Source organism: Podarcis bocagei (assembly GCF_964188305.1).
Source record: "Podarcis bocagei genome assembly, chromosome: 17".
In the NCBI taxonomy this organism is placed as follows: domain Eukaryota; kingdom Metazoa; phylum Chordata; class Lepidosauria; order Squamata; family Lacertidae; genus Podarcis; species Podarcis bocagei.
The window spans coordinates 13,067,545-13,077,976 of NC_138143.1; the positions used below are offsets into that span (position 1 = coordinate 13,067,545).

Below are 10,432 nucleotides of genomic sequence, written 5' to 3' on the forward strand. Positions count from 1 at the left end.
GGCCAATCTCCCCTTATTGGGCAAGGTTCTTGAGCAGGTGATTGTGGACTAGATCTAGGTGCTGCTAGAGGAAACTGATTTTCTAAATCAATTTCCACTGGGGTTTAGGCCTGGTTCGGGCACAGAAATTGCTTTGGTTGCCCTGTATGATGGCGAAATATGTCAGAATCGCTTTAGGTGGTATGAAGATGTCTCCAAGATGCTTTATTTACATCATGGGTGTCCAAGTATATGAGTAACTTCCCATTTTTCTTTTCTGTAATTACAAGACTGCTCACTCAGTCCAAGGGACTGAAACCCTAGATATCATTCCTGCACTTTCCAACTGACTCAAGGTGCACTTTATTGAGTATTGCAAAAGGAACCTTTTGACACTCATTTCTAACAGGAACTACTGCTGGTAAGGTCCATCAGGCTCAGCAAGACAAACAAAATGTCAGAGTATATAGCAAATAGCTGCTCCTATACTCTCACAAGCTACCCCGTCCAATATAGGAAGGGTTGAAAAGCTTGTTGTGAGTCGAGGACCCAACACCTGCTTAGGGATAAATAAGACACAAGGACACATGTATTTTAGGTAATGGGTTAATAAGGTCACAACTTTATTGGTTACAGCATGTGAGTGGTATTGGCTTAGGCATTGGATCTAACAATCTATACATGACTCCACCCCGCTCAGCGGGGAGGGAGTCATTCGAGGGTTAACAACCAGTGGAAGGAGCTTGTTGATGCAAATACAACTGGAAGCGCCCCCTGACGTCACCGGGGGTCGTGCCATGGCCCTAGCCACCAGCAGGGCATTGGACAGGATCCACAACTGCCGGATCCCTTTAACGAAATACCCAACAAGGGGAGGGGTCAGTGATGGCCTCAACTTGCCCTCCGACACACCACACATATTCCAATGCCTAACCGCCAATACCCGAAAAGTTGTGATGGTTTTGCTACGAGATAGGCAAAAAACCAAGAGGCTGGTGCCAATTTGCCAAATGGAAGAAAATTCCTACTAGGCCCCCTGGGCAACCAAGGCAACCGACCAAAGTCCATAGCAAGGTCAAAAGCAAAGATATGACCTAAAGGGAAGGTGGGCGTGTGATCTGACAAATCCAGGAAGCAGAATGGGGCTTGGTGCTGCCACAGCCGCTTAAATGCAGCTAAACCCCACCCCCAAGCCAGCCCTACTGGCTGGCTAAAGGGCACAGTGCGGCAGCTGGGATAACTGACGCAGGGGGCCGAATACGCCCCCCTGCCAAAGCGGGAACCGGCTCCCACTCACAACCCCTCCGCTCTGGTAGGTCTTATAAAAAACAGTAGCCTGGCTGTTTTCTGTTGTTACCGGAAAAAATCCGAGGGCTCCCTTGGACAAAAACAAAGACACCAACCAGGATAACTTGGAGCAAAACAGCAGCCTGTAGGCTTGGCCTTTATTGAACTGTTGCAACAGGGTGTTCCCCTCACTTGCAGAAGAGAGGAAAGACCCAAAAAGATGGTGTGCAAGGCCTTATAAAAACTTTTGAAATTCCCATCCTCTAGGTCAAGCCCACCCCCAGAAACATCATGCATACATTACAGAAAGGAGGGGTTGAGGGAGGAGTTGTGGTGGTAACCTGAGTGTCTTGTCACCTGGCTGGTTCCTCCTTTCCCCCTCCCCATGAGTCACTTCCAGGAGACAAAGGGGAGTTTGCAGTTTCCTGTCCCCCCCCCCCCAGGGAAGATCTGATCATTGTCCTTTGTTTCAGTCCATGCTGAATCCACTCCCATATGCAAGTTCTTTGTGATCTTGATTGTCTTCTGTCTGGGATCATCAGGGTTGGCATAGCAACTGGGCAGGGCTCCTGTGGATGTGCTGGGATGGTGAAGGGATTATGGCTGACCAGAACCAAGCCACCCCCCTTTGATAGTCCTTGTCATATGGAGTAAAATAAAAATGGAACAGTGCAAATCCGATGTATGGTTGATTTTTTTCTATGAATTTATAACAGAAATGTGGCGTATGTAGTGTGAGTGTGTGTGTGTGTGTGTGTGTGTGTGTGTGTGAAGTTTGTACAAACAGAATGATTGGGGTGGGGGGGCTCCTGCTACACTGTAGAACACAGATTTAAGAACAATGGTTCCCAATGACAGTATCTGAGGTCCAGCATAAGCCACAAGGGTTACAGCATTCTTAGTTAATTCTTTCCCACCAGATAATTATCAAAGGGTTTAACAGGCAAAATATTCCCCTCTGCTCCTGTATTCAGACAGAATTTCACTGGAAGTCTCTGGAAGGTTAAACCAGCACACTGTCCAAGCCCTTGGCTTTCAGGCTGCTAAGCGGTACTATGAGCTAATTCCCAGTAAGCTCCTGTTGAAATCAAGCTCTTGATCTTGAGTTGACATTCTTGTTTTTGCTAGAATCTAATGGCTTTAATTGCCTTACCCTGGTATAATGGTTTTTCAAGGCACATTTATGCCAAGTCTTCATGAATGTTAGTTTTACACTGCATCACAGTGGGGGCACATATCCTCTCTGGTTTGATCATATCTATATTTAGGTTGTGACTTCTCAGATCCCAGAGTCCATGCAGGAAACCCCTAATTACTGGATGTGGCTCCTTGCCAGATATTAAAGAAGATGTCATGGTGTTCAGTTGAACTCTTGCTACTTCTGTTATGTTGCACTTTTCAATTGTTCCAGAGAAAAATCAGGGTCCCTTGGGAGCTTTTCCTCCTTCGCACTGAAATAATCTTATCCTCTGTGTATCATTGACTGCAGGGCCAAATCAACCATTACTAGCTCTGAGTCTGAGTTCAGTAGCAAACTGTTCAGTAACATCTGCATGAGGCTGCATACGATTTCAAAAGAAATATTGCTCAAGCACTAGATTATTGCAAGGAGCGTAGCCTATACTAAATCCTGCAAGGACCTCTGTGATATCTTTCCAGCCATCAACAACAGGAAAAACAAAGGTATTGTCCCCAACACAGCTCAACAAAATGTTTACCTGCCATTCTTAGGTGCCTTATCAACTCCAGTATCAGTGAGATATAGCTGAAAAGCTTACTCCCAACATTTCCAATTTTCAACTAAATTTCATTGTAAAAGTAGCAGAGGCAAAGGCTGTAATATCTACTAAAAATGTTGGGGGGGGGGTACATCAATAATCAAATAATAGATCTTATTCTAACTGCCCCTGCTAAAACCTTGCAGTTTTTGCTCTCACCTGATCATCTTGATCTGCTAAAAGAAAGGACACAGTAGCAATGGTTGAACCACCCAGCATGGACAATCATGGAAGGTTAATCACCTCATTCCTCAGATCTTTATAAAGAGTGCAGGCCAGAAGCACACGAGCCACTGACTCAATACTGCCATTTCCACAGGGACATAACCGTTTTTCTAGTGAATTTCTTTGAAATTGACCCTCAAGTACAGCCAAAGGCAGTATATTCAATCTTGTGAAAGTGAAAGTGTGTCTGTATTTTGGAATTGTTAAATTCTGCAAATAGGGTGCCAAAGTGTCAAAATGACTAGGTGGCCTGGCTTCCAGTCACGTGTTATATCTTTTCCCTCAGCTGATATTTTTGTCCATGTTATGTACTGAGTTGAATAGGATCCAAACTGCAGCAGTCTGATTGGTCCTAGAACAATAGGATCCAAATTGCAGCAGTCTGATTGGTCCTAGAACAATAGGATTCAGAATGCAGCAGTATGATTGGTTGGCAGGAACCACCCAATCATGCTCCAGATATAAGTGAATCCACAATCTGATTGGCTTGCAGTAGAATTCCAGAATTAACCAATCATGTGCAGCCCATTGTGTAAATAATGTATATAAAGCAGATACTTTGAGGGGACTTTCATTCATTCCTCCTCACCACTATGAGCTGAATAAAGAGCATGAAATCACTTTGCGACTCTGAGTATATTTCAGTCCAATATAGTAATTCTTTCAGAGATCCCTTCATAGAGCATATTTATGAGATTTTCTCATTCTTTCTTTCCATATTTCCCCACTACTACATGGGTTCAGAAAAACAATTTTTTTGTCCTTAATCATGTCACTCTTTTTCTACAGCTGCAACATACATGGAAGTCTTTACAAAGTGTAGTTGGAAGGCTCATTGGTCAATATAACTCCAAAATATTTTTTATCTACACAGATATGCTATTTTTTATTATTGATGCTGTTTGGCAAGATTAGACGTTTACCGCCAGCTTGGGGAGAAGGGCAATTATGGTCTGGCCTCAGCCTCAGTTCATTTTGGATTCCCCACTCACCCCACGCCATGCTTTAGGTGTGGTCTGCCCAAAGGTAAGTGCATAAAATCTTGCTATGGAAGCCTTCGGCCGCTGTATTCAGGACAAAGGAGGAATTTGCCTTCAGAAAAATTTGGCTTCTCTGGGGTTTTGCCTACCTCATAGCAATTGTCACAACTTGATGGTGGATAAGACATTGGGTTGGATCCTCAATGTAGATGGACAGGAGGTCAGGAGCACCCACCACCACAAGGAATCAGAGTATCCTATTAAAAGGATCCAGGGGAGAACGCCCAGATGGTGATCTCAGTGGGATGCCCCAATTTGATGTACGTCAAAGGGTGATCCTTAACCTTGGTTAACCCTGCCAAATAATCAGCCAGCAGACGGGCTGGTTGATTCAAGATACATACCCAACGTTTGTACCAAAACCTACTGACATCTGTAATCAATAAAGTTGTGGCCTGTGGTTGTCCTGTGTTTATTACTAATTCACCATGCCTTGGCCCTACCGCCCATAGCTTCACTGTGCCTGGAGCCGCAATCTTCTTCAAAATGCAACTTATTCAAATCTTGTAAATTCCAGGACTATCTCTTAAAATGAGATCTGGCTTGCAGCGAGTATGAACGGTAGTTTTACCATAAAACTGTAAACATGGTTGCACTGTCCAGCTGATTCTCCCAAGCCTATTATATAATCCCTTACATCACTCCCATGTCTCCAGGTTTCATTTTTCACTGCAGTTTCTTGTATGCAATTTGGACAGTGTCCTTAGAATCCCTGTAATGCAGCTGGAGGTTCAGCTGGTGGGGCCTGACTAAAACAGTTGCTCAGCAGTGAAAACAATTTCTCTGTAGATTGGGGTGCATGTAGCCCTGAGGATTTTTAAACCCATCTATTCAAATACCACCACCTACAGGATCAGACTCATGTATGAAATGAGTTCAAAAGCTAGATGAACCTTGGAATATCGTAACAATTCAGCTGAATCCAGAATCAAACTGGGCTCATTCTGCACGATTTGGATCTGGTCCAAAGCAAGTCATCACACCTCCGGATCAGTCCTGAGCAGGTTCCATGAATCTGAATCTATTCAGAGTGCTTTGGACTGATCCAAAGCTCAAAACACTCTCTAAGGAAGCCAGGAAGGCTGTCTCCAGAAATAGCCCTCTGGGGCCCCCTCCCCAGTTGACCAGCAGTGCTATTAGAAGTGTGAGCAGACTCCCAGCAGGGCTGGGAGGAAAGAAAGACAGAGAGTGTGACTGAAAGTTGCAGGAAGGGGGGAAAGGAAAGAAGGAAGGAAGGAGGCAGAAGGAAAAGCAGTGAGTGGAGAGAGGGGGGCATTAAGGCACACAGACTGACAGACTGATGGAGGAGGTAGAGGGAGAGGGGATGCAGAGCAGAACAGACTTGACCCTGCTGGTTATGGAGGAAGTCACTAGCAGAGTGTGAAAGGTGACGAAAAGCAAACTTTTGAGCTTCTGGTCCATGGTCTCTCCTGGCTTCAGAGGCGCTGATACTTCTTCTCGCCGAAGGTGCAAGGGAGCTTCTGAAGACAGCATCCTGTAATTTGGCAGGATCCACTCCATTAAACAGCACCTTGTAGATGACATGATACTGATGATGTGTCAGTCATCATCTCTGCTACCATGTAGGCTCAATAATGAGCCCTTCTCTGGGTTCGTGACACTTGTGCTGTGCCTAGAAAGCATGCGTCTGAATATTTTCCTGCTTGGCCCACGCTTTCTAGGTATGGGTTCGAGTGGTTTTCCCTTGCCCAGCTCTTTTCCAAGGGAAAACCTGAATTGCAGTTCCCTTCAACTGAATGCTAAAGAGTGGTTTTCCCCAGGGGAAAACAGTGGGACAAGGGGAAGTGTGGATAAACTGGTGTGTTGCTAGAATTCATATCTTCTACAGTAACTTTCTCTCCCTGCTTCCATCACTGTCCCTCTATTTCCTGGAAAACCAGTTGGCTGAGCCGGATCTGCATCATGTGAGAGGCGCTTGGGAGAAATCATGTCACCTAAGTAGCCCACAAGCCATCTAGGACATCAGCTCCCATAGGAGCATCAGGAATCCTTCTGATTCTATTAGCCTTCTGTGGAGAACTCGCTGAAGTCATCGACACACACAAAGAAGTAGCTTTTGCTCTAGCATGGCAGATTACTATTGTTAACTGTAGTTACATAAAAACCTGCATTCAGCTAATAATTGTCCGTGTGTTTTAAGCCAAACCTCCCTCTGTTGCAGTTGCCTGTATATTAATCAAATTCCAAGCATGATGAGATAATCAACTTCACTTCCAATGTATTGGTGCAATCCAGCTGCTTTTCTTCAACTCATACACTTGAGATCTGGAGCTGGCACTCCTGCAGAAATCATTATATATGGTGTACCCTTTGCTGGCAAATGATCCTACCCATTCATTCGAGGTCTAAAATTTGCACCCCAGACCATGAGGACATTCCATCCTAACAGCCTATGGAGTAGAATGAGGACATCTCCCTCAATAAAAATGATCCTCCTCTCCTCTTCATGGCACTCTGTTAGAATTAAAACGTTTCCACTCTTCCATGCCAGATGACATAATCTGAAGGGACTGAGATTCTATAGCCCAAAAAAGTAGACTAACATGTTTGTAGTTTGTTTGTTTCTTAATGAATTCTTTTTTTCTGGCAACGTAAATCAGTGGGACTCCGGAAGATGTCGCTTGTGCATGCACTGCATGGAAAAGGTAAAAGGTAAAGGACCCCTGGACAGTTAAGTCCAGTCAAAGATGACTATGGGGTGCAGCACTCACCTCCGCTTTCAGGCTGAGGGAGCTGGCGTTTGTCTTTAGACAGCTTTCTGGGTCAAGAACTGGAGGAGGGAGAAGAGGTACTGAGATGTATTTATTCCATTTAAATAACTCATCTTAGGGCCACATTTGTAGGCCTGTTATTAATGGGGTTGACTGAACTGCTTTCTCAGCATTCCAATGAGAACAAGGTTCTGGATTTCCTTTGAGAGGAATGGCAGAATATAAATTTAATAAACAAATAAGATGACAAGTTTGCAATCAATTAATGGATTGACTTGAAACTTGGCAGTGTAGGAAAAGAAGCTTTGTGGGTGGTATATGCCACACATGGGTTAGAAAATATTGTCAAAATTGCTTCTTTGGAATGAGTTTAACATTTGATGAGAGACTTGGGCATGTTGACAGGTGCAGGGAGAAAAAGATTATGGGAAAGTTATCCATTTCGTACCATGCATTTTGGGAAATGGGTAGTAGTTAAAGGGGGAAAGCTAGTATTTACTTTTGCCCATCAGTTGTGTAACTCGTCAGAAGCTTTTATTTAAAAGGGATTTATTTATTTTTCTGGTGAACGTTAGTCAATGGACATGCTTATTCTGCTGTTGCTAAGCAATGGTTTCCAGGCAACGATCTGATAGACCAGGCCTCAGCCTCATAATTTAGGTAGACCCAGAGATTAGAAGTTAGGCCTGAAAGGAGACAGAAAGGAAAAAAACCCACAGCAGATGAATAAAAATAGTTTTTTATTCAGTAGGTGGATTTGTGACAGGAAGCTTCTGAAGGCACAGAAGAGCCTTCAGAAGCAAGCATCAGGGGAAGGGGAATTTTGGGGGTGGCTGTGTGTGCTTTAACCTGTTGAATTTCCTCTTTTTCATTGTGGCCATTAAAGGCTAGGCTTGCCAACTGACTTGAAAGGCTTGCTCCTATGCATTTAACAATTATGCAACCTGCAGAAATCAGCTGGGGTGATTATAGTGAAGGACATTCTTTATGAACCTCTTATCTGATAAGATCCTCGGAGCAACAGAGATGCTTGAAAAGAGTCAAAATGACAGCAGGAAAAATCCCTTTTACCTTTTCCTTGCAGTGCATGCACAAGCGACATTCCAACGAGAGGCCCATTTGCACTGTAACATTTAAGCAACAAACCCTATCCTTCTGGCTGGTGTAGAAAAACCTCCCCCCTTTGGGATAATAATAGAACAATATTGTAATATGCCCCTTCACTAGGGCATGGGAACCCCTTGCTAATGCCGCCCGATCAACCCATAAAAGTTGGCAATCCTATGAAATACACATCAGCCTGCTTGGGGGGGGGGGAATTGCAACCTTTATTTTTAACCTTATTTGACTTGCTTAGCCACTTAATAGGCATTCTGAGTTGAATGTGAATGTGTGTGCTTCTAAATCATATGATTTCTTCTTTTTCAAGTATTTTTCCCCCTTTATTTCTGCATTGAATTTCAAACCCTACAGTTGGCAGGCGGTGGTGATACCAGTTTGGCATTGACTCTTGTCAGAGCCTTTCAGTGCTGGTTCCCTGGTTGTAGAATGCCCTCCCTTCTGAGGTATGTTTGTCTCCCCTATTATTTAACTATAAAGAAGGAATTTTAAAACATTTACCAAGTTTACCACGGCTGAAAGATACTGTTCCTGGCAACCTTGAAATCATTGGCTGAGAGAATGTGATTTTTCAAACTTAATAAACAAATTAGGGCCACATTTGTGGGCCTGTTGTATAATGTTTTTAATTATATTTTTATTGATGTGTTGGCCGCCCTGATATCTTTTGGGCAGAATGGTGGCTACAAAAGAAAGAAAGAAAGAAAGAAAGAAAGAAAGAAAGAAAGAAAGAAAGAAAGAAAGAAAGAAAGAAATTTCAGTTTCCAAGGCATAGCCTTCTCAAAACGTAATAAAATTCAATCAACTAACAAAAAATATTCCTGCTTAGCATGCTGTATTGAGGGTTTTCCATGTTCACTTTAGCATAAGTCATGTCCTTGGACTCAGCTACATTTGTAAAGATAAAACGCTTTATATGCGTTATAACACTGTGACACCAGATGACGTTGTGGGGTCTCGTTTTTCGCCAACAGGATTTCCCTATATGAAGTTTACAACGCATTTAACGGATGTAAAACATAGATAAATGTAAAACATAGATAAAAATATCAGGGCACAGTTCAGAGTGCAAATGTCTCTTGAAATAAACAGATGACAAATTTCATTCCCCAAACTCCAAACTGAAAAAATGAATTTTCATCCAATTTAGATATATGCACAGCCAAGAAGAGAGAAGAATGAAACATGTAGTGGTGGAAACGCCATCTCTTGTATAACATCCAGTTCAGCCTTTGACCAGCTTCTAAATAAAGCCAAATGACTAGTACTAGCAATGTTGTTGATACCCAGCGTTGGACATCAAAAAGACATGAGGGTGGAGATGGAATACATCTGGAGCTTGTGCATGATTCCTGGACGGACATATGTGAGTAATATATTTCCACATCTGTTCCTCAGCAAATAAAATGCTAGAGAGCATGGAAACGCTGTCAGCCCTTTAAAAATTCATGGGTCTATTTTCTGTCTGGAAGAGGATGCAGTTCACACAATTGCAGGCTTAGTATTTCTATGCCAGTTCGTTTATATTTGCTAGTGTTTCATAGATGCATTTTTAATAGTTACTGACACTCTGTGCATCTATTTAATAATGCATTTACAACTACCGGTTGATTACATTCTGTAGCCTAGGGTAGGCAATGGAATTAAAATGGTTTTAAAATGCAGTAAAACTGCTGTTATAACTTTGAATGAACCTTTTTATGAGTCTCATAACTATGTATTCCTGGGTCTGTTGTATCTCACCATCTTCCTCCCCCCCCCCCATTTATCACTCAACATTTATAATCCTATTCTATGTATCTCACAATCTTCCTGGTTACCAAAAGAAATAAAATCAATCCAGATTGTTGAGAATGAGTATGTCTTCCTTTGGGCTTCTTAGTGCCTTAAGGTGGCATGTTAATTTCTCCCATTATTGCAGAGTTCCAAAGCTTGCAGACCCTCCAAGTGTCCCTACTTCCCAAGAGACAGTCCCGGATTTACAAAGGCCATCCTGGTTTCTGATTTGATCCCAGAATGTCCCACCTTTCCTTGTGTTGTTGTTGTTTAGTCATGTCCGACTCTTCGTAACCCCATGGACCAGAGCACGCCAGGCACTCCTGTCTTCCACTGCCTCCTGCAGTTGAGTCAAACTCATGCTGGTAGCTTCAAGAACAGTATCCAACCATCTCGTCCTCTGTCATAGAATCATAGAGTTGGAAGTGAGCACAAGGGCCATCGAGTCCAACCCCCTGCCAAGCAGGAAACACCATCAGAGCACACCTGACATATG

At 43.2% G+C, this 10,432-nt stretch overlaps 1 long non-coding RNA gene across 2 annotated transcripts; it reads left to right on the forward strand.

The window, feature by feature from the left end:
- The first annotated feature begins 7,063 nt into the window (after window positions 1-7,063).
- On the forward strand, window positions 7,064-9,427 carry LOC308577054. Of its 2 annotated transcripts, XR_014003392.1 has the most exons (3): window positions 7,064-7,118; window positions 8,515-8,606; window positions 9,311-9,427. It is a non-coding gene; the product is annotated as an uncharacterized lncRNA (long non-coding RNA). The 2 variants fall into 2 exon arrangements; XR_014003393.1 differs by lacking the exon at window positions 7,064-7,118 and having other exon boundaries at window positions 8,290-8,606.
- The last annotated feature ends 1,005 nt before the right edge of the window (window positions 9,428-10,432 follow it).